Genomic DNA, 24,851 nt, shown 5'->3' with positions numbered 1-24,851 from the left:
ACACATGACCCGACTCCCATAATCAGAATCCTCAACCGACAATGGAAATGGATTCAGCAGGAGGATTTCAAATATATCATCACGCATCTTCTTCGAATACACGAAATCAATATCGGTCACAGAGTGTATAAATGGCTGATCCAACAAGATTGGTTTGACTTTGACCCTGAACTTGCTAGTAAACTAGTAGACAGTCTGGCCAAGGACCTTAAAGTTGTAAGATGTCGTGATGTGTTTGATGATATCATTAACCGAGGTTATGTTCCTTGTGAATCTACATTCAATTTCTCATTTTAGGCTTACAAATGAATTAAGAGCCCTTCAATCTTCTCTATCCAACACATTCAGATCATCTACTCGTGTCACACATCCATCATTGAATCCCATCATTCTTAACTGATCATGAACTAGAAGAAATGACATGCACTTTCATGTTAGAATGTTCAATTCTCATCACTGTAGAGAGTATTCTCATGTCCTTGCAGCAAATGCAATCTGGACGCTAAGTTGTGTAGCCAAAAAGGTTCATTCTCTCTGTGCTTACTGTGTTAAAATTTTCGACTCTGTTTCAGTCTCTTTAATCCCTTCCTGAGAGTCAGAATCACTCATGGGCTCAGAAATCCCCTCATTAAACTCGTCCTTTGAATAAAAATCAGTATCTTCATTTCCTGCTCCATTTTCAATAACTCTAGCTTTAGGTTTCAAAAAATCTTTCAATGGATCCAATATGTAAGGCTCCATCAACTCCCAAACCCAGATTGCATCCTTACCTTGACATCATATTTGAAACTGATTTCCCTTCCTTTTTATGACACAATTTATTGACTTCATTCTCAAGGCTTTCTCAACACATTAAACATCTTCAACTTTATAGTTTTGTGCATAAAATATAACAGCTCCAGAGGTGCTCTTACATCCACCATACATATACCAGTATGCTAGAACACGAGGAGATATCCACCGATGTATAAGCTGTGGCATTACCATCTGTCCCCCTGGTCTAAATTTATTTGCATAAAATCGAAAACTACCATGACTCGCAGTAGAAAAATGAGGCAGTATGTCTTGAGCTTGAATTTTCAATCGATCAACTAGTTTTAGCGATTCATAAAATGTGTCGTATATGTGTGCTTTCAATAAATCCTGTACCTCAAGCTTTTCATTGAACTCAAAATGAACTTCAAAAGTCTTGTTCTCATCGTACGATTCTACCTTGGCACCAAACAAAAATATAGCAATTAAAATCTCATGTTGCTCTACAACAAGTTTCAAGCTGAGACGCTTATTAACATTTTTGTCGCCCAAATTGAGCAACGGTTTTATTTGTAGCATCAATGTGGGCTCAACGTCATATTTCTTATGACACATTTCATCATACAATTGTTTGATCCTTTCTTCTTGACTAGCATTGAGATATCCCTCTAGCATTATGTTGCACATCTTGATTTAATACCAATTGCATCATCCTTTTGCAACTCTGCAAAAATCCCCCAGCCCTCTCCAGCATGCCACATTTAATCAAGGATTCAAGATATATTTCATAAGCTGCCCGATTAGGTCGACACTTTGCCATACATCGAGAAAATGTGGATTCTACTTCACCATACATAGACAGGCACATATACATTTGCATCAAGTCCACATAGGATGGCTGCAGTGGCTTCAGACCACTATCCTCAAATTGCTTCATAAAATTTTCCGCATGTTCTTTTTCTTGGGCTTTTGACATTATCTCAATAATTTTCAGATAAGCAATCACACTCATGGAGACTCCTTCCTCCTGCATTTTTGTGAATATCTCCAAAGACTTCATAGGTTGTCCAGCCTTGGCATAAACTTCCATTTGATACACATAAGCCTGAGAAGTGAGACCTACACCAGTGTCAACTAACTTTGCCCAAGTTCTTTCAGCCTCTTTTACATCTGCATGTCTTGAACAGACCCTGAGTATTGAGACAAGTAAGTCTCTACTTTCCTTAAATCCTGCTTGCTTCATCTCATTTCTTAGACAGACTATTCTTTCATGATCTATACAATCTTGGTAGTTGTGAAGCCATATTAAACCTTCATAAATACCCTCCTTTATCCTATGCCCTGCTGTTTTCAAATTTTGAAACACAACTTTTGTTGGTCTTAAATGATGTGTCACGGTCCCTCCTATGCCACGTAATAGAGCCTTAAAAAGAGAATTTTGTAAGATGAGACTTGGCTGATACCCTCCAAGTTGAATCATGTGATTGTATATTTCACAGGCTTCATCAACAAAATCTTTAACCGGTGCTTCAATATAAGCCATAATGAGAAGAATGGATGCTAGTGAGCACACCTACAATCTTCAGTGAGAAATTATTTAATGATGATGGCAAGAACAAACTTGATCCTATAGTGTAGAAGAGATCAAAGAATGAAGTTGATCCTATAGTGTAGAAGAGGTCAAGAATGAAATTGATGCTATAGTGTAGAAGAGATTAGTGGATAGTAATACATACCTCACCACCACTGCCTTGATGCAATGTATGCTATGAGTTTAGTTCAAGGTTTAAGCAGGATCCAAGTATATATATATTATAACAACGAGTACACTGTGGTAAACCAATGGTACATGAAATTTTAGTATTTTTACATTCGTGAGCCCTCTGGCTTTGTTGGATACATGGATAACGATTGAGCAAGCTTCATTGCATAATATAATAGGGGCCAATATATCAACGTGAAATGCACATAATGTACATCTCCCAGAATAATTAGGGCCTTTGTTTCCTTCACTGTTATATTTGTGCATCTTAGTACACTGAAAAGAAATGCATACCCACTAAATATAAAGGATATTTGTGGCAAAGGTGGCCTCATAATATTCTTGGAATACATAAGCAGGGGTGCCCGTCTTCATCTTAGAATTGTTTTCAAGGGGCCCAGTTTTCATGCTTCCAAAGCTAGAGATAATGGCCCAGTCCCTCTGAAAATATGTCTTCTCTGTACGCATGAGACATGTTTCAAACCCATCATCAGTTTTAACAGCAGGTTTCATCTCCCCTCCTTGGAAGCAACCTTCCCTGATCTTGCAACATTCTCAATATACCCAATAAACAATACTCATAGCATGTCTCCACAATCATGAGAACCATCTTGATAAGCATGAGAACCATCCCGATAAGCATGGCATCTCTATTCTTAAGGAATTTGGGTTGTTCTCAAAATTTTCACTAGACAGTTTGTCTACCCCCTGCAAATTTAATGTGGTAGGTGACCAAACCAACGCAGGAGAATAGCCATATGCATTTGGAGTGGCTCAACCAATTCTCATAAAAATGGAAGCTGATCTGCCCAAGTGCATGTGATTATTTCTAGCATTTTCTCATGCATACAAGTCTTTGTTAGCATGATAAACTAAATGTTGGTCAAATAATGCATTTGACGAAGCGTTGAAATTTCGGCATAGGTTGATTACAAATGTCCTTAATTTTGGATGGAAATTGCAATAATGTACATGAGTATGAATGCATACCAAATGTTAGCCCAAGGAGTTGATGGCTTTATGAATCAATCCTTCTCTTCCAAACTTTTCTTCGCAAAATAGTATCTAAATGTAATAATGTTGATCAATTGTAAATTCAACAGTGTTGATCCATTGTAAAAACGGCCAAGGTAACTTGTTTCTCCAACACCACAATCCTGTGCCTACTCTACTGTGCCATTAAAATCAATGTGCTCTAATAGGCAGCACTTTACCCCAAAAAATCTGATAGCCAACTTCAATCTACATACTCTCTGTATGCAACCTAAAGTTGTTAAGATTCTTTCATCTTGAGCATAGTTTGAATTGGCTAGTTGAGGCCCAAATTCAAGGTTACAGCCTTGCAGACTCAATGCATTCTGGGTAAAGTGTTTGCCAATAACATTGCATCAGATCAGTGCTTCAAACCCAGAATATCAACAATAGTGCAGATCACTATCACTTGGCAGAATAAAATGATAGATCAGTCTTGAGCCCTAAAATTTACTAACTCAAAATCAAAACAAAAATCGTGGCCTAACTCGTTTCCATAACTGGTGAAATGGTTTTTAGTATCTGTTGGTTTATTTGTAATTAAAATTTCATATCATAGTATTTATCATCAGTTGTGATCTTTGTTTTAGAAACAAGTTTCAATTTTGTGGCTTTGTTGGTAATAGGATGGAGATGTAGTCACAATTACTATGATGTTGTTTCCTAATGGCGAAAAAACTATTGTCTAACCCATATCCATTAGTCAGACATGCTCATGAAGATGTGTACTGTGGTAGCAAGTTCTGGTTTAATTGTTATGATCATCAATGGATACAGTGGTCATGGCAAAACCTTTTTTTTTAAGCCCAGAAACTTGCAGAAAGCATCACTTTAGACAAACTGAATTCAGAAGCTTATTCTTCAATGGAATTTATTTCCCTGTGTGGTCTGTGTGTGTTTATCACTACCTACATAAATATCAGGTTATTGTTTTTTAATCTTTGGTTGATTTCCATCCTCTGCCTCCGGAACATCAATAATGTGTGTTCTACTTATGGTCTTGTTCTCTGCAGCCTACTTGATCTGTATTGGTGTATGGTTTTGGACCCTTTACCTAATATTCGTCGTATGATTCAGAGCCTCTGATGATTTACTTTACATTGATGTCTGTGTAGATCCTTTCCCTCTTTCATCTGCTTATCCTTATCAGGTTATAGTTTCTGAGCCATTTTTTGATATCCTTATCCTTTTGATGTGCAGTCCAATCACAAGTTTGTAACTTTGTGGAACATTGCCCTCTGCAATATGCTTATCCTTTGTTGAAGAACTGCCAAGATTTAGAGTGGGAGCACAGTTCTATCCTTTTTCCTTGGCCTGTTATCAAGCTCAGGGGACCACATTTGTTCCTCTTTATAGTCCCTTTTTGCAACTTTTTGACATGAGGGATATCAGTGATCATTCATATAGATAGTTTGTTACCTCCTTTTATGTTTAATATTAAATCATATTGCAGTAGCGACTGTAAAGTGTGCCTTGTTAGTGAAAGGGATTCAGACACAAACAATTTTCTAGTTTTCTAGAGCAGGAAGAAACTTAATATGCAAAATAGCACTTGGAAACTTGCATGTTATAGACCATAAAAGCTAAATAAAGAACCTAAGTACAACCAAAGCTACATACAAATTGGATGGATATGTAGAGATTCATTGCCAAGCATTTTACTCCAGGAAACATTATTAGCCGATATAGTGTTTGGCCTCCCTAGTTAACAGATGGGACTTCATTCGTTTCTGCTCTCAGGTCTATGTTGCTAGTAATAGTCCATGACAGAAAATAAATTGTTTCTTTGGGTCCAATCGTGCTTTCCAGACTCTAGAGTCTCTCGTTTCTTCTTTCTCTAAGGGAACTGGAGCTAAAAGCAGTTCAATCTCTACTGAACGTTGTTAAGTGTTACTATCTATAGGAGCTTGCTCGCATTCTTGCAATTTTGAATATTATTGATTTTTATTGATTATTTTTTTACAAATTCTAGTTCAAATCTCCATCACCATGGGAGCATTTGTCTTCTAGTTAATTAGTCTCATCATTGGACAGTTCTTGCATGGTGACAATATCCTTACAATATTATATTTATCTTCAAGTTGTTCTCCAAACAACCATCTTCAAGTGATTAATTGCCTTCATGTCATGAAAATAATTTGGTCTTTTGTTGGCTAGACTGAGACGACTACAGTTAGGGGATATCACCTAGGCTTGGACACATCTTCGGATCCGAGGAGTCTCTTGTAAATGGTATGTTATATTGACCCAATCGTCTAAGGCCGATCTTCAAAGAAGTTAGGGAGTCTTTTGTAGTTTTTCCAGCTTCTTTACATTTAAAAGCTCCCATATATAGTATGACCTGTTGACCCAACAGGCTTAGGCTCATCTCCAAAAAGAGCTAGGAGTCCTTTGTGATTATCCTAACGTCATTACATTTGAAGATTGTTTCCCTCATACCTTCATGGCTTCAAAAGTGAGAAAGAGGCTTTATATTAAAAACAGATCTTCAAAATACTTCTACTACAAGTTGGTTCTATGTTGATGTTATGCCTGCATCAAATACCTTTTACAAATAGAGCTAGATTCTCCCTTTGAATAATAATAATAATAATAATAAGGTCATGGCCAAGCTAGACATGAAATTGGTTTATGAGACCCCTTTTTTCTGGGACAAGGGATCCACCTCCTTGCAGTGATTTGACTACTAAAGTCTGTGGAGGTTTACCTTCTCTACTCCCCTCTAGATTTGAATCTATGACCTCTTACAAGGAAATACATGTTCTTAACCATTAAGCCCACCCAGGGCCATTATAAGCTTTACCTTTGTACAAATTTTAATCTTAACATTGCATGCCTTCTGTAGATGACTGATTATGGAAATAAGCAGATGAGGTTGTTAAGCTTCTTGGAACCTATAAATGGAGACACTAGATCTGCAATATAGTGAGGATTTCACAATGAAGACCTAAATTTAGTTTATGGTTGTAATGCTCATGACTTCCGTTGACTAGCACGTGTCATTTAAATACCCTCTACTTTAAACATGGGGATATAATATAGAGTGGTTTGAGTTACTACAAAGCCCAAAACATGCCAAGAGTTTTCCCTAAGTGATCTAGTACTATCCTTACCATTTGATAGTTTTTTTTTAAAGGCATGGTTAATTAGTTAAAGTGTTCTTAATTGAATTGAACTTCTCCAAAAATCGATTTTTGCTAGAATGCATCAATCTAGCATGTGAGATTCAATGTAATGGTTTCTTCTAATACATACATATTAAGCCTAGTCTTGTAACTAAGTATGCTTTGTCATGTTGTTTGTTTATTAAGACAAAGAAATCTAGAAAGTAATCAAGAAATTAGTTAATAATGAATAGGTACAGGTAACAACGAAAAATAATAAAACTAGCAAGCAAACAATCCAAAGAAAAATGGGGTGACATGATGTAACCTAAGGTTGAGGAAAAGAGGATGCCAACAATTATTTCATGGTGCATAACAGAGGGAGGCCTGACAAAGATGGTCTAGTGGGGTAGAATTTTCTAGTCAAAACATAGATTGAATACTATGGAGTTGTGTAAGGCTTACTGTGATAGTTATTTTTAATGATCTTAAATTCAATGAGAAGATCAATTCGTAGAGAATTTGGGGTTTTAGAATGGAAGCTTATTTAGTCAGTAAAAGATAGTGGAAATATTAGGATACACTTTTACCCTTATTCTAGTGTTGAATAAAAATGTCGTGAAAAAATAATGTGTCTCTAGTTTTGGATAAAATGACCCTCAACTTTATTCACAACTTTTGTGGTCACTGGCCACTTATGAAAGGAGTAGGCATCTTTAGAAATGCGGTGCCATTTAGAGGGGAAATACTAATAGCAACAGGGCAAAGGCAATTATTCCATTCGTTTAATTATTTCTCATTTGTCTGGTCATATTGTGAGCTGCAGTATATATCATGAAATTGTTTTGGTACTAGTAAACAATGATTAAATATATAATAAATTTGAACCTTTTGACATTTAGAGGACATTTCTCTCAATTTACAAAAAAAAATAAAGTATGAAAATCATGTTGGAAACAATTTTTGAAGTTTTGAGTCTTTTATTTTCAAGATTAACTAAATGGGTTTGGAAGATGAAAAACCATCAAATTGGAAGAGTGGGACTTTTATATTCACTAAGGTTTTAAAGAAATTATATGCATAAAACTTATACTAGCACCTTCTAGTGGAATTGATAGTGCATTAATCCGTTGCTTGCCATTATTTTGGTTTTGGTACCACCTTATAGCATATTCAAGTTCAAATGCTATTTTCCATGACAGACAGTTGAATCTGTTTCAACTCTAATTGTTATTGAGGGGTTCCACAAGGATGTCACATGAGTGTTTATGATGCCCATTTTAACGTAGATAGGCAGCTATGGTAAGGTTCTATTTTGCAGTTCCATGTTGTTATTTATGAACATTATATACATTTGGTTGGACACGTGAAAATCAATTGATGGATTTGGTATTAATGATGGAAATGTTGGATGTATGACCAAATGTATGACTTACTTGGTTACAATTTATCTAGCGCATGACTTGTCAGAGTTATTGTTGCATCGTATAGGCTTATATAGATATGATTTATCTAATCAATGACTTAGTGAAATTATGATTTATCTGATGTAAGATTTATTTCCAGTATGAACAACAAAAATTGACACGTGGACACTGGGCTTAATAAACATGATGTTTAAGATCATGTATCTATATCTATTTTGTGGTTATATATATGCATGGATGATAACTAAACTACAGATTGGAGAGAACCGTATGATAACCAAGATCTACTATTCCATTGGGTAAGGTTGAGACGACCAACGAGGAAAGGTACGATGTACATTGTCTATTACATTTGGTATCTACTTGATATGCACTATTATGACATGAGTAAAATGCAAATGACAGGTGGCAAGACAACATGACTGGATTATTCGATGACAAGTCCAACCAGCTCTGTAGTGTGGTCCATGTTAGGGTGTTGACCCTAGTTCTGAAGGAGGGGTGGTGGCATTTCCCACTGTGTATCCTTTGAAACTTGGAATCGTGGGAGGGCAGTGGTGGAAACGCTCCCCTAGACGTGTGATGATGATTGCCAGTTGCCTGTTGGGGAAGTTAGGTCGATATATTCGATGCTTCCACCATGTCAGTTTTATCAGTGGTTAATATGGTTGTTGCAATTGATAAACCAACAGAGGACAGATAGGGTGGGGACGGAAGTAGGTCAGGATGGATAGGGGGATATAGATCAGTTGGAGACTCTTGATGGGAAGTAATGTCATTGTCTGACTTATCAAATTTTATTGCTATAACTCTCTCTGATTTGCTATGCTTTCGAACTCCTTGTATCTTTTCGTTCTAACTTCGGGACAAAGTTTTCTGAAGGAGGGGTGTATGTAATGCCCACTTAAATCTTATCCTGCAAATTTTATTAATGTTTACATTATCTAAAAATATTGAGAAATAATGGTCTAATATAAAATCCATGGTTTCTATGATTCAAATTCCCAAATTACTTTCTCAAATTGAATCTTAGGTAGGATATGGTCTCCTTCCATTATTTCAAATAATATATGTATTCATCTCACATTTCCCAATGTACCCTCACATTTACTAAGGAGAAGACATGGTCCTCTCCATGTAAGTACATCTCACATTACCCAACGTACCCTCACATTTACTAGGGAGAAGACATGGTCCTCTCCAACTCATTATTAATATATATATTCATTTCACATCCCCCAATGTACCCTCACATTTACTAGGGTGAAGACATGGTCCTGTCCATGTAATTACATCTCACATTCCCTAGTGTACCCTCACATTTACTTGGGAGAAGACATAGTCCTCTCCATTTAATCATTAATATATATATTCATCTCACATTCCCAAATGTACTTTTCAGATTTACTTGGGAGAAGACATGGTCCTTTCCCATTAAATTCCCAATTTTGTATTCATGTCACAATTCCAAATGCACTCCTAGCTTTACTTGGGAGAAGACAAGTCAACTGTAAGGATGGATGAGAAGTTAATGACATTAATGAGAGGTGGTTGAGGAGGAGAAGGGAAGGAGGGCATAAAAAGGGAAGGGGGGGTGTTGCTTAGGGGGGGGGGGGGGGGTTGTGATTGTTTGGACTTGTTGTGTTTTTGGAGACCTTAGGAACTTCTGGAGGTTTCTTGGGTTGTTGAGAGGAGGGAAGTATTGTTATCTTGGTCTAGAACTTTCATCTTGGACACACACACTACATCTGGTTGGACTTGGGCTCGGTGAGCTAGGGAACCTGTGGAGGTTTCCTAGGCTAGGGATTATTTCCTAGTTGTCTGGGAGGTAAATCCGGTTGGGTCCGTCAAGAGGAGCGTTCAGCAGGAGCAGCAGGACAAAGGTATCTCCATCAGCCACCGGTACAGGTATTCCTCCATAGACTACTCTTATAAAGTTTATTAGAATGAAATATTCACCTTAATTTATGTTGATTATAATGTAAATGATAAAAATTTATTTGTTTAAAAGCCATGTAAATAAGTATGTTATCTCCTGTTATCGCATTTAATTTCATAAGAAATTAGATCTGTTAGCAGACCCTAGAATAGGGCTCTTACAATCTACTTTCTCTATTATTTCTTAAAATCCCAATTACATAATAAAAACTGTGATGAATAGGATATGTTATTCAGAGAACCCTATTCTGGTTGTTAGTAATTTACATGTTTTTTGCTGAAGTCAAATTAAGGAATTCTTCATTTCTCGTTAGTTTCTACTGAATCTTACATTTCTTTTGTTTCATAATTCATTTAAATTTTTGAAAGATCCAACTAGTGCAACCTAGCTTGCCCTATGAAACTCCTTCAAAGTTTGATGAAAATGCAGTTAATCTTTAGACTCCATAGTCCAGTAACTTAATCAACCAAAGAATCCAATCAAAACAATCAGTACAGTAATAAATAGCCTAAAATTTACACTAAACATAGCTATATTTTATAGAGAGATCCCTCTCTGAAGCTGGTAGGGCTAGATCATAGCTTCCAAAGTGGTTTTGATGTTTTCCTATGTGTTTACTTCGTAAACCTCAAAAATACATAACAACAACATAGTGGCAACCATATTGGGGATACTGAACATTTCATGTTCCTCAGAAAAGTGTATCAAGTTCCAGATTTGATTACTGACAGTGGACAATGATCATACACAAGAAGGTTGTATCATCCATTTGGCGACTCCACGTTTAAAGTATCCATAGCTTCAAAGTTTTTAGTGTGACTTCACTATCAAAGAATCCAAATTTGTAGAAAACTGAAGGTGACTCAACTGCAAGTTGATCAAACTTCTTGCTAAACAAGATGACAGGTTATGTGGCAAATCCTCTATCTTGTGAAGGTTTAAAGGAAGTCAGGGATGAATTAGCCAATTTTCAAATTGATGAATATTTTTTAACGATCGTGTTTCATTGTTTGAAATTAAGAAAAAATTATCCTAAAAGTAAAATTTGTTTTCTTGAGTTAGTTTTTGAAAGATTCGAGAAGGATATTGAACTTCTGGCTTATCATATTTAGTCCTATAATTTCCAAGATCCTAAACAATTCGTGGAAAATATTCCTTCTTCAAAATGAGAGGAGATTGTATTGCCTTTTGATTTGCAGATTGATGATAATTATGTTTTCAAGTACAAGACTGAAACTAAACAATGGGAATCAGGGTTTAACCTTGAGAATACAACTGATGAAATATTCCATGCTCAATTGTTCAATGAAGGCCTGCAAAGTAAACTAATTAATCATGCCTTTACTGATCCTATAGTAAACTACATGGAGGTTATTTTAGCTCAAGTGTTCAATCATGTTTTCATGACCAGATCCAATAGAAGTTGCCATTGCTCTATACAACTTTGATTTTAGGGACAAAAAGTCAAGTTGTCCTTTTGATTGTGCTAACAAATAGTCAAGCGACCCACTTATTTCAATAGCTACTTGACTAGCTTCATTGGCATTCTTGTATTATTTTATTCAGCATAATTTTCAGTAGTGTAGAGTAGGTAGAAGTGTGCAGATAAGCTCAACACTCTGAGCATCGTTTTCAAGCATTATTGTCAATTTCAGTTTTAGATAGCAGTACAACTTTCAGTTCAGTGCGTATTTCAGATTTCAATGTGCAGAATGTTTTTTATTCCAGTTTGAATATTTTCAATCAAAGATGTTTATGACAGAACAAGTTATAGACTTGGGAACAACCCAATGGATCAAGCTACTATTCTACAGTGTTCTTGTCACCTCACATGGAGAGTGCCATCCCCAGCTGGAGCCACTGTTAAGGTCCAATAATTTATAGGATCTCAAGGTGATTAAGTATTTTATCTCAGAAATGTCATATTGTAAATAATATTCCATGTTGTAAATTATTTCCAAAAAAGGTCAAAACCTTGAAAACATAAAAAAATATGCCTGCAAGTCGAAATGCAGCATTAGAGAATAATTAAGTGTGTTTAGATTAAATTAATCACATCATTTAAATGTGATTAAGTAAATTGTAATAAGGCTTAAGTTGGTACTATAGCTTTGATTTTATTGTAAAATTGATAACAACAAAAGTATATTTGTCATATATGGTTAAATTGCACACATCTTCCATGCCTAATTTTCAGTGCACATCTAATCCGATGGCACCCGATCTAATTCGGACCCCCTCACTTTATCTCCCTTTATCGGTGGGGGGTGGGAGGAGGTGGTATGAAGTTAGTGGTTTTACCCTGGGCCCTGCTGGTACGTGTCCACTCCTCAACATTTCAGACCCCCCTTCACTAATACCACAACCCACCTCTACCCCCCTCTAAAAGCAGTATTGGCTTCTTGACGCAAACCTCTTTCCCAGTTGCATCACCCCCCACTTCCACTCAACCGCCACTTCACTACCGCCACGTATCCTCCACCTATTACTCTCCCTTCAATGTCCACCCACTATGTCCCTCCTCATCTTCCACCTCTATTCTTCCACCTAATCATATTTCCACCAACAATGTGCCTCCACATTATCCCCGACGTCCATGTCACCTCCCGCCTCCACGTCATATGTCTTTTTCATGGCCAAGTAAAACTATGTTCTTTCCCTATACATCATAGTACTTTCAAACATGGTTTACAAACAACTACGAATGAATTTTCAAAATTGGAAAGAGGTTTTTGTTTTTAACATCCTCATTCACAAAAATCTCTCTTAAGTTTGTAACAACTATTATGGTTTAGGAGATTTGGATGAATTTTGGCAACTATATTTTCTCGAATTTTCATGTTTTCAATCAATGTTTTCAAATGTGGTTTCCAAGCAGGTCAAAATGAATTTTCAAAAATTGAAAGAGGTTTTTGTGTCCAACATTATTATTTACAAACACCTCTCTCATTTTTCTAACAACTATTATGGTTTGGGATAAACAAAGGTATTATAGGACCCTATTGTTCAAAATTTTGAGAGGAAAATGCTCAAATACAGTTAGTGACTTGGATGCCACCTCATCAAATAAGAGTTGCTATCAAATTCGAAGTTCTCTTCTTTGTCACCAGAAATCCACAAACATAGTGTCAAGTATATTTATTAGTTTTTAATGTCCTATATTCAGTTTTATTTGTGTAAAATAGTTTGAGATATTTGTAACAAGTCTTGATATTTTTTAATATATTTTAGTTTAGAATTTGTATAAATACTTCAGCATTTGAAGTAAGAGATGTTAATTGTTGAATATAATTTTCCTTTGCAAATTTTAATTTTTCAAATTTGTTAGAAGCGTCAATAATATAAGGACATTTTCACAAGATTCATGTGGTGTACGAAATGGTGATGTTTTTCTTTAGTTTATATGTTTAATCATTGTCTACATTCTCTGTTATTTCTGAAAAATCTCAATTACATAACAAAAACCATGATGAATAGGATATGTTATTTAGAGCACCCTATTCTGGCTATTAGTAATTTACATGTTTTCTACTGAAGTCAAATTAAGTAATTCTTCATTGCTCCTTAGTTTCCACTGAATCTTACATTTCTTATGCTTCATAATTCATTTAAATTTCTAAAATATCTGGCTAGTGCAACCTAGATTTCCCTGTGAAACTCCTTCAAAGTTTGATGCAGATCTAGTTAATCTTTAGAATCCATAGCTCAATGGAATTATATGAATTTAATCAACCAAACAATCCAATCAAAATAATCAGTATAGTAATAACTAGCCTAAAATTTACACCAGACATAGCTAAATTTTACAAAGAGATCCCTCTCTAAAGTTGGTAGGGCTATATCCCAACTTCCAAAGTGGTTTTGATGTTGTCCTATGTGTTTACTCCCTCAACCTCAAAAATACAAAATGACAACACCTGGCGAACCACTTGTGCCGGTGAAGGAGTTTTCCTACTTTGACAACTTGACATAGTTGGATCCTCTGTTGGCAAGTGTTCTTGATCTACGTGTCCATTATCTAATCAGTTGTGGCTTGTTCCATGTAGTCTGGGTTTAGCTCAGTTGGTGTGAGTTATTCTGCAATGTTGGATGTGTCTAGTAATGGTGGAATGTATGGCCAAAGGTGGTCCACATTGAACACTATTTGTCGACCAAGGAATGGTGGAATGATGAGCTCAAAGAAATTGTCCCCTATAGCCTTGGTGATGGTGTATAGCTCATATCAGAGTGGGTGAAGTTTGCGGTGGGGTCCAGTGAGGCGCTCCTTCTGAAAATGTAGCCAAACTTTGTCACCCACTGGAACTTGTGTTGAACCTAATGCTAATGATGGTTTTTCTTGTACTTAGAATTTTCCCTATCCAATATATCATGGACCTACTAGAGAATGTGTTGAATGTACTCAATGAATTTGTTATCCTTGTCGGCTTCGAACTAGATGTGAGTCAAATATTCCTGAGTAGCTGTAAATGGTACAGCCACATCAATGGGACATAATGGCTGAAATCCCAGCCCTACCTAAACGGGGTTGTGGCTCGTTGAGCTATGGAGAGCATTATTGTAGTTGTGTTGGACATAGGGGGGCTTTCATCTCATGTGCATAGATGGTTCAAGATTTACATGTGCAAAATGTGTATGATCATCCTATTGATAACCTTTATTTGGCCATTAGTTTGGGGGTGTAAATTCATGGACTTAGTAAGTTTGGTATCCAACATCCACTAGAGACTTGAAAAAAATGCACTTAGGAACCTATTGTCCTAGTCTAAGACAATGGACTATGAGATCCTAAAGTGTACCCACACTCACTCAAAGAATATCTTAGTAGTGGCCTTTGTTGTGATACTGTTCTTGTAGGTCACCATATCCTAGAGAATTTATCAACGACTATGAAAACGCAATCATTGTTGTGCTTAGCAGAAGGAAGGCCCAACATGTAATCCATGGAGATGGATTCCCAAGGTGGACTAGCAGTAGGAAGAGGAGTATATAAGCCTTGCTTCTTGATGGTTGGTGTTGGGCATGGAATCCCCCCAATGCATGTTTTGGGGCTCAAAGCCCAAGTTTTGACCCAATATTGTTGTAAAGCTCAGCGAATTGTAGACGTGAAGCGTGAAAGTATGACAGAGTCACAGGGTTGTCCACCCTAGTTTTGTAATGTAATGTCAGCCTACCCATGGTCCGTGGACCATGGGATTGTATAAATAGAGTGAGGTTGTAGATAGAAAAGAGGGATAGAGAAGAATAACAAGTCTAAGTGATTGAGTCACAAGTGTAAAGTGTGTCTTTGGGTCGTAGAGTAGGAGAAGGCTCTACAGCTGAGTTCGCAGAGGCCTAGTAGTCTGCAGTTGAGTGGGCAGATCCCTGCAGCTCAATGCGCAGGGCAGAGTCAAGCCTGTAACTAAGGAAGGAATTAATAAAGAGAAGTTTTATCATAATTTTGTGTATCTGTTGTTGGGTTATTGCATGTTTGATATAATTTGCGAATATACTATTTATTTACTGTGTGCACCTATATGAATGGTTTTTTTTTGTTAAGTATAGCTTAAAGAATGCAAGTAGGCTAAGATAATCAACTAACATTGGAATATTAGTAAAGTCTTGGGTAATAACGCAGAAGCACAACATTCAACCCTGGGTATGGTTGTGCGTAGGCAGTATATTAGGCTGCAAGGTATGGGAAAGTGCAAGAAGCAACCTACTTGCAGGGTCAAACTGCAAACCACTTGAACTCATCAGACATCTATAGGGTGTGGAAACCTGGTTCTAGAACCCCCCCATACTACTTCAGGTGACACCTCAGTCCATGCTCTGTGGATTGTTGCTGAAAGGGCTAGTAGTACCAGGTTTGTTTGGCTAAATGAAATCTAAACTTAGGTTAGGCCCCAATAATTCAACAAATGGTTCCGTTGCCGGGACCTAGATCTACATAAGAGATGTCTGATGTCATATCACTGGAATATGACAAAGAAAGGAATTGAAGAGTGACTGGATAGGAAGATTCACGAGTTCACGACGAAGGATAACAGGAATCCATGATTATTGAAGGAAGAGTGGTTAGATTGCTACTTATATACAGAAATACACGAATTTTTCCTTGCATCCTTCCCCTCTAAGTTGTACGAGTGGATCACGAAGCTGGCAGACAGTTAAGGAAGGTGTAGGCTTGAAAAACCTATTGTGTGGACTCCAGACTTGGTGTGTAGACTAGAAGCATCAGAAGATAAGATTGTGCATGTTGTGGATCACTGGCTCAATCAAATCATAGGAGGATTTATCACCGAGTTCATGGTAGATACTTCAGTCAGCTATAGCGAGGCAGAATGACGCTTCCTCAAAGGTCCACGAGGTAAGTATGTTAATTCTTTGAACACTTGGATTAAGATGTTACTATGTGAAAAGTGGGTTATGCAAATAAATTGATGTTTGGGGTTACGCAAAGTGGGAGGATCTACAGAAACGAAGGTAGCACAGAACTAGAAACTAGCCTCTTTATTTCACCTCCATGAGAAAGCGAGGAAGAGCTCACGAAGGTTTCACTAAGAAGTGTGATAAGTTTGATAAGGCAGCGAATTCTGCATATACCACTTCCACCTACACCACCAGTCTCACTATCTTCACCCACGTCTTCGTCCACACAACCTTTGCCACCACCACAGTTAAATATGGCAAGTGTGATAAAATTTCTGGTGTTCAAAGGAGTAGGGAATGAAGATCCGGACCAATTTTGCTTCGTGGTAAGGGCTGTATGTGAAGTGTAGAGAGTCACGGATGACAATATAAAGAAAGCAATGCTAGTTATCACTTTTTAGGATCGCGCACTGACGTGGTATATTAAGCATTCCAATGACAACCCAAACGCAAGGATCGTAGATATCCAAGTTGCACTAAATAGGGAATTTAGAAGGCCAAAATCAGAGACATAGTCGATTATTGTATTTAAGGAAATCGTGATGGTTCCAACAGAGACCACCCGAGAGCTAGATTAGAGACTCAAGTGTATGATTCATGAAGCCAACGTGACCTTGATGGATGGGCAACACCATACATGGTCTGTAGCATCGCTAATGCCTCATTTAAGGAACTCTTTTTCATAGCAGAAGCTATCCACTCAGGCTGAGGCCTTGGAGATCGCAATGAGACTGCATAAGACCCCAATACAAGATCCTAACCTGGGAGTCTAGGAGATCCACGTGCAATTGAAAAACTTGTTCCTTGAGATCCAGAGTTTGAAACAAGACAGGACAGCTCGACCAAAGGCGCGCGAAGAGGTATGGTGCGTAAAGTGAAAAGGCCAGGGATATGACAAGGACCATTGTATAGTCTTCACGAAATACTTGGTGAGGGGAGCACCAATGCCATTAAGACTAGAGGCACAAGAAAGACTGAGCATGGCACCTGCATTATGGTGTGTGATTTGTAAGATAGGAGGGAAGTATGATACAGATAACTGTCATCTACTACAGAAGTATATGCATACTTCGCAGAAGTTGTTATGTAATTTTTATAGGTTAGTAGGCCATGTGAGCGCACTTGTAGAAGTTATGAACTGATGATGGATCAAACTCCTACCTATAGAGTCCAAATCGAAACATGACCCCTTGATCAAAATGCAGGGATGGAGCACACTAGATTTCAGGGGTGGAGACGAGGTCGAGGTGGAATGGGACCAGGAAGAGGTCACAACCAACTGATTTATTACAATTGCAGAGGGCCAGGGCATTATGCCTGTGATTGTACAAATCTGACAAGGGCATCATGCTTATATTGTACCTAGTTTGATCATGAGACAAAGGACTATCCCACGCTGATAGATAGGTTTCGCAACAAAGGAGCAATCCAACCACCCCCGATTTAGAACCTACAAATGATGAGATCTAAGCCGCACGAGGAATACTGGAATATAAATATCATGCTCCGAAGTGGTGTCACCATAGGAGATGACAAAGGAAAGTAGCCCGAAGAGAGTTCTTAGGTTCGCAAGGCTCCAAAAAAGGAGCCAAAATTTGATTTGGAGTGGGCTAAGGAGACATTCATGGAAGCTAAGAAGAGCTTCATAGAGTCCTCCACTTCAGGTAGTAAAGACAAAGTAGAACTGAAAATGGACCCATCAATGTTGACAACCTTTTTGGAGACATCCATGAAGCTACTGTGCAACAGCAAAGCTATGGAGGGGTTGCAAGAACTCATAACTAGATGTTTTGGGACCATGCCAAGAGAACCGTGCTTAGTTCAGAAGCTTGGGAAGCACACAATGCGAACAAGAAAAGAGATGAGATTGACCACGCAGATCAGGGAATATGAAATGGATCAAGTAATTTTGGATCTAGGATCGGACATGAATGTCCTGCCAAAGAAGACATGGGAGCACATGGGCAGGCCCGCGTTGCAATGGTCTCCTATTCAATTATGAATGGAAAACCAGGAAAAGATCCTACCTATGGGAAGATTGCAGGGAATAACAGTAGATATTGAAGGTGTGAGCCCGCTTGCAGATTTCGAAGTGATAGAGATTGTTGATGACAAAAATCCCTATCCCGCGCTACTAGGAATAGATTGGGCCACTGACATGAATGGAGTGATAAATCTAAATAAGCGTAAGATGACTTTTGAGAAAAAGTCACTACGCGTAGTGGTACCTTTAGACCTGGTAGAAGGATCATGCTAGACAGATCCAGTGTGCAACTATGAGAGCAACGATGATCTAGGTTATATCTACAAGATAACCGTGTAGGAGCAGGACTGGGTGAATCCAACAGTAGATGGCGGGATTTTGTGTGAGCATGAAAGCTCCTACACCTCAGATTCAGAGAAGGAGATAGAGCGATGGCAAAACCAGTTAGACGAGGTAACCACTCTCAATTGCAACATGATGAAAAGGTCATTATGCTGCATGAAAATAAAGGTAAGAGATCTATCTATGTATGATGGATTGACTGAGGTGGATCTTGAACAACTTTGAAAGAGAAGTACCGAAACAACAACATTTTGATGGTCTGAAATAGTTACTGCACGCTACGCTCGCAAGATGGTGGGGTATGCATCAAAGAAGTTTTTAGGACTACCGCGAATACAAAAGGATGATGCTCATGCGGTTTGCAAAGCCCCAAATGTAGATTAAAACTGAGTATGATGGATGAAACAGCCTATGCGCCCACCTCTCCAGATGGATACACGCATATGGTGCGCAACCTACACGAATGTGCACCATCCTTGTGATAGGAAACATGACGAAAAAGTAGGAGCGGGCAAGATGATGGTGCAAACGATGACCAAGAAGTATGGTGAGACCAAGCATGCTAAATATTATTCACGTGGAAGCCTTTAACAAAGTATGTGAAGCACTGAACGCATTCCACCATGTGAAGCAAATTCACTGGGACCTACGCATACCATCGGTTCTATGGGCTTATAAGACCATGCGCAAAACCCTGACCGTGCAGGCACTTTTGAAGCTGAAGTATGAAGCAGATGTTGTAATCCCTATGGAGCATACAAAGCCTATTCCGCATAGAGTAGCACTCGTAGATACAATGGTTCATGAAGCCTGGAAAGGAGGGATCACACAGCCGCAAGAAACAGAACACATGGGACCTAAGGAAAAAATCTGACAAGGAAAACTTAGACTCCAAGAACTTGAAGAAGACATGGTACGGTTAAGAAAGAAAAGTGCGATGGTGGACACGAAAGTCAAGAAACTAGAGGATGAGATAAAGAAAGATTTTATCAGCAAAAAGACCAGAATGGTAAGATAGGAGGCGTGTGATGACGATAAAGATTTAAGGCCTACTGTCATGAATTGATCACTCTGATGCATTAGCTTGGACCGTATATTGATAAGCATAGTGACCAAGGTAGCGCGATGCCGATTGTAACAATACAAGGTGGGGAATCTCCAGGAACCATGATGGAGGACAGGATGAAACTCCACACGGGTGGTGCGACCACCTGACTAGCCAAGGGAAGAAAAGTCTTAGTGCTATAGGTAGTTGAAAGAGAGCATGGGACTAAAAACTATTCAACCTAGGTGCTACACGATATTGGAGATACACGCAGAAGCAAAGAGTCACAAGGTTCGTGACTACGCACAGGGGGCTACGCTGCCGCATGGGTTGGCCAGGAAGTGACCATTGAAGTCACTATTCATGATGGGATGCTCGACTTGAGGCCAAATGGAGTGGGCGGTAGGCATTTAAGACATGAGTTATGGGAAAGATTTGGGAAAATATGCCACTAAGAAAGCATTAATGAACCGAAATTTGGGGGAATGGTCGAATTCAAATTCAAAAAGTGCTATAAAATACAAAGGGATACCCAGCAAACAACACATGGTCATTTGTGAATTGAGTGATTAAGCAGAGCCCTGAGTATTATGAGTCTAGCATTGATTAAACCCCTGAATTCGCGAGTGATATATTGTTGTACAGCTACAATGAGAGCAACTAAGGATGGTATGGGGATAGAAGAGGTGACCACTGGAGAGGCCGCACAGGCCCTAACTATGGCGGATGTTCCAGAAGGTGCCAGGATTGTGGTAGAGATCCTAAAATCATAGTGTATGCCAAGACCAAAGAAGGATAAGCAAGCAATGGCTCCCGTAAGTGTGTCCCCATGGAACCTACTGTGCAGCAAACTATTGATGGAGGAGAAAAGGAAAGTCGTCACTATAGACACAAATGAAGAAGAAGAAGTTTTGCAGGATCTTACATTCATAGAAGAAGAAGATGAAGGTATGGAGATGGATACTTAGCCTAGTGACTCTGCAAAAAAACTACCTGCCTATGTCCCCCCATGAAAAGGGAAGTCCAAAGTGCCCAAGGACCTGGACGAGACTAGGAGTTCGCTCCAGATCCCGTTCCTCCTGGATGGCATTATGTTTGAAGGCATGCACCTGGGTTGCTTGTCGAACATGAAATTTGAAGATTGGGACCTCACTAACCACAAGAAGTTCCCTCACCTAGAGACCAGAAACCTCATGAAGAAGAACACCACGGGGGTGGTGACAACATTAGAGCCGCGGAACTGGTTGCGCAGTGTGAAAAAGAGTGGGCTGCTGAACTTACTATGGGTGTCGCATTTCCACCATGCCCCAATAACCATTTTTGTTATCAAGGAGCTACTCTGCCTGGGTCATGATGGGTATTTATGGCTGGAGGAGCCCATCCCCCTCACGACAGACCTGATTCATTGTGTTTCCCAACTTCCATACAATGGAAAGGACCCCGCGACGATATCAGAAGGAAAGGGCAGTGATTTGGCCATCGTGAAGGCCATGAAGATGAAGTACAAGCTAGAAAAGAAGAAGAGCAGATACACCATCTCCAACATCAAGGACAAAGCAGTACGAATAGAAACTCAAATCCTCACAGGCAAAGTTATGCGCAAGTGTCGCACCGACGAGGTACCTACGCCGGTGGTTGCACTAGCCGAGCAGTGCGCAGAGGGGGTCCATTTTAACTGGTCTAAATTCCTCTCCACAAAATTCTTAGAGAATTGTCACGAAGCCTAGGATCAGGGTAAAGCCTTCCACTATGCATGGTTGTTGCTGTCCATAGTGCTCATAGCTGGGGAATTGCCGAAGGATAGTCAATTCCCCATAATTGATAGAGATTTATCGGAGGCAGCGAAGTACGCTTCGCTCTGGGCCACAAAGGATGCTACAAGGATATGTGACAGCAAGATCTTCTGGGTGCTCATGGATATGACCATACGAATGTGGATCAACCATAAGCCGTGGTTGTCGCCCACGGTTTACAATAGTCTACAGAGTTTTTTAGAATTTAAGGCATACATGCACAACATCTATATCAGGGCGTGAAAGTATCCAATGAAGCAGTGGAAGAAGCTACCATTTGTAGCCACTAACAATGCCATTTTCAATGTCTTGGAGTCATGGCCTCTAGAATGGCATGCCCCACACATTGAAGAACTCGAGAGATTGGCAGCGTAAAAGAATAAAGATGATACCAAGTTGTGCATCACAAAGTTGGCCAAAAAACATCGGAAGGAAACAGCAGCAGCCGAAGTGTAGGCAGCACAGGAAGCATCATAGAAAGCAGCTAAGTAGGAAAAGGCTACAGTAGTAGCAGCAACACAGGCAGTAGCCGCGAAGACAGGAGAGGGCCAAGCAACTCCTTCATAAGGGCAGGCAGCAAAGGAAGCAGAAACAGAAGAAGGAGGCACAAACCCTTGGACCGCATCCACACAGTTGAAGCACCAACACCTGGTTGAGTGAGCAGGATCGAGGAAGAAGGTCATGGCCTCGAATTTTTCCATAGACCCGATCACCCTAACCGAGGGTGATCTACATGACATTGGTGAGACAATGCATGATGTCACAAATGAGACTCTTCAAGATTTCATACAAGAGCACCGGACTCCGTTGGGGATCCTCAGAGCACAGTTGTAGGACTTACAGGTGTGCCCCCCTCAAGTTCGTACCCTTTCAACCAACCTCACAGCCAAATCCACGGAAGTAGAGTAGATGTTGTGCGTACAGATGATGAACACAATTGTGTTGTCAAAAGGGGCTCTAGTGACATCAAATGAGGATGACAAGATTTCGGTTAGAATGATGAAAGGCCTTGGGGTTAATCTGGCTACCCTTCCGCGTGAGACATTATATCTATTGCAAGATGGGATAATAGTAGAGGTATGGGCTAGGGAGAGCCGTGCACTCCAAGTCCTTAGTGAGGAGAAGATAAACATGGGACAACTTAGCTTACAGTGCGATGAATTGGTGTCGCAAAATCAACAACTGGTGCAGATGATAGGCGACGCTTGTCGAAGCATCCCAGAGCTGGCCATCCCAATAGATCTACCAGTAAAGGTGCGAATCCATAGGTTAGCAACAGGAGTCTGCAAGGTGAGGGAAGAAACAAAAAAGGTTCAACTGGAGTTGAATCTTCAGATCATCGAGCTGCGGTTAAAGGTGAAACCATCCACTCCCCCCGGAAGTCAGAGAACAGTGTGCTAGAGCTATCACAGCGGGATTGGAGGAAATCGAAGGTGCAGTGTGAGACTGCACTAGCATGTTGGAAGAATCAATTGAGGTCCTCACAACTCTGCAGGAGGACCCCAACATCCAGCATTTAGAGACAGAGGCACGAGAACTCTAATAACAGTATGACATTGTCTGAGGAACTGTGTAGATGGTGGTCCTAACCCAAAGGCTTTCACGGATGTAGTAGGCTAAAGCACTGAAGGAGGAGGTGGACGTGGCACGACATAAGGAGGAAATTCTCAAAGAGTGTGTCCAGCCTTAGATCGACGAGGCCTTCACCATCACGGCATACATCAAAGGAAAGCTCGCGAACATATAGGGGATGCACACATTGACGCAGAGAAGCACCCCAGACACAGAGGTCTCAAAACAGCGTATGCAGCAGATCCAACAAGTAGTACCTCAGTACGTTGCTGACCTCTGTGCAGTTCAAGAACAGTTGGAGGGACTCCGCGCAAAGATCGTCGCATCGACGAAGTGACTTGAGGGTGAGTCACGATGTTTGTGTTTGGGGCCTATTGGGCATGGAATCCCCCCAAGGCATGTTTTGGGGCTTAAAGCCCAACGTTTGACCCAATATTGTTGTAAAGCTCCACGAATTGCGGGAGCAAAGTGTGAAAGTATGATAGAGTCACAGGGTTGTCTACCCTAGTTTTATAATGTAATGTCGGCCTACCAATGGTCCGCGGACCATGGGATTGTGTAAATAGAGTGAGGCTCTAGATAGAAAAGAGGGATAGAGAAGAATAACAAGTCTAAGTGATTGAGTCACAAGTGTAAAGTGTCTTTGGGTCGTAGAGTAGGAGAAGGCTCTACTGCTGAGTTTACAGAGGCCTAGTAGTCTGCAGTTGAATGCGTGAACCCCTGTAGCTGAGTGTGTAGGGTGGAGTCGAGTCTGTAACTTAGGAAGGAATTAATAAAGAGAAGTTTTATCATAATTTTGTGTATCTGTTCTTGGGTTAATGCATGTTTGATATAATTTGTGAATATATTGTCTATTTACTGTGTGCACCTATATAAATGGTTTATGTTGTTAAGTATAGCTTAAAGCATGCAAGTAGGCTAAGATAATAAACTAACATTGGAATATCGGTAAAGTCTTCGGTAATAACGCAGAAGTGCAGCATTCAACCCTGGGTAGGGCTGCACGTAGGCAGTATATCGGGCCGCGATGTACGGGAAAGTGCATGAAGAAACCTGTGCGTGGAGTCAAACCACAGACCGCTTGAACTCATCAGACATCTCCAGGGTGCGGAAACCTAGTTCTAGCACCCTCCCATACTACCTCGGGTGAGACCTCAGTCCGCACTCCGCAGACTATTGCTGAAAGGGCGAGTAGTATCGTGATTTGTTTGGCTAAATCAACTCTAAACTTGGGTCAGGCCCCAATAAGCCAACAGTTAGTTTGGAAATCGCACAGGCAGTGTAGGATCTAATGTAATTCCCAACATTCTGGCGAAGTTTCAACAAACAAAAATACTTTTGTAGTACTACCACTATTTTCTCTACTCTGAAATGTATAAAGAATCGACTATAGTGCACCTCCCAAATCATCTTGGCACACTCACTTAAAAGTACAAACATGTGTCCCAGCTGGCATAATAGTGCATCTTGGAGGATAAAATTTGGAACTGGCTTACCTCACAAGAGTGTCTGGTATGTGCTATTGAATTCTAGATCGCGCTTGTAAAGATGCAGCCACCTCGAAGTCCCATGCCCATAGGAGTCAAGAACAATGATCAACGCCATGACTGGTGGTTGGTTGAGGTAGTCTACAATTTTTTTGGTTCTTCCCTTCTTGTACTTAATGTTAAAATGGAAACATTACATGTAT

At 39.5% G+C, this 24,851-nt stretch overlaps 1 pseudogene; it reads right to left on the bottom strand.

The window, feature by feature from the left end:
* Nucleotides 1-540: 540 nt before the first annotated feature.
* LOC149144757 (pentatricopeptide repeat-containing protein OTP51, chloroplastic pseudogene) lies at nucleotides 541-22,272 on the bottom strand (annotated as a pseudogene).
* Between the last annotated feature and the right edge of the window lie 2,579 nt (nucleotides 22,273-24,851).

Source organism: Pinus tabuliformis, chromosome X, assembly GCF_031772625.1.
Source record: "Pinus tabuliformis cultivar Carrire ecotype Pingquan chromosome X, CPIR1, whole genome shotgun sequence".
Classification (NCBI taxonomy): domain Eukaryota; kingdom Viridiplantae; phylum Streptophyta; class Pinopsida; order Pinales; family Pinaceae; genus Pinus; species Pinus tabuliformis.
Note: the sequence above shows the minus strand (reverse complement) of the source record. Positions and strands in the feature narration are given on the sequence as shown.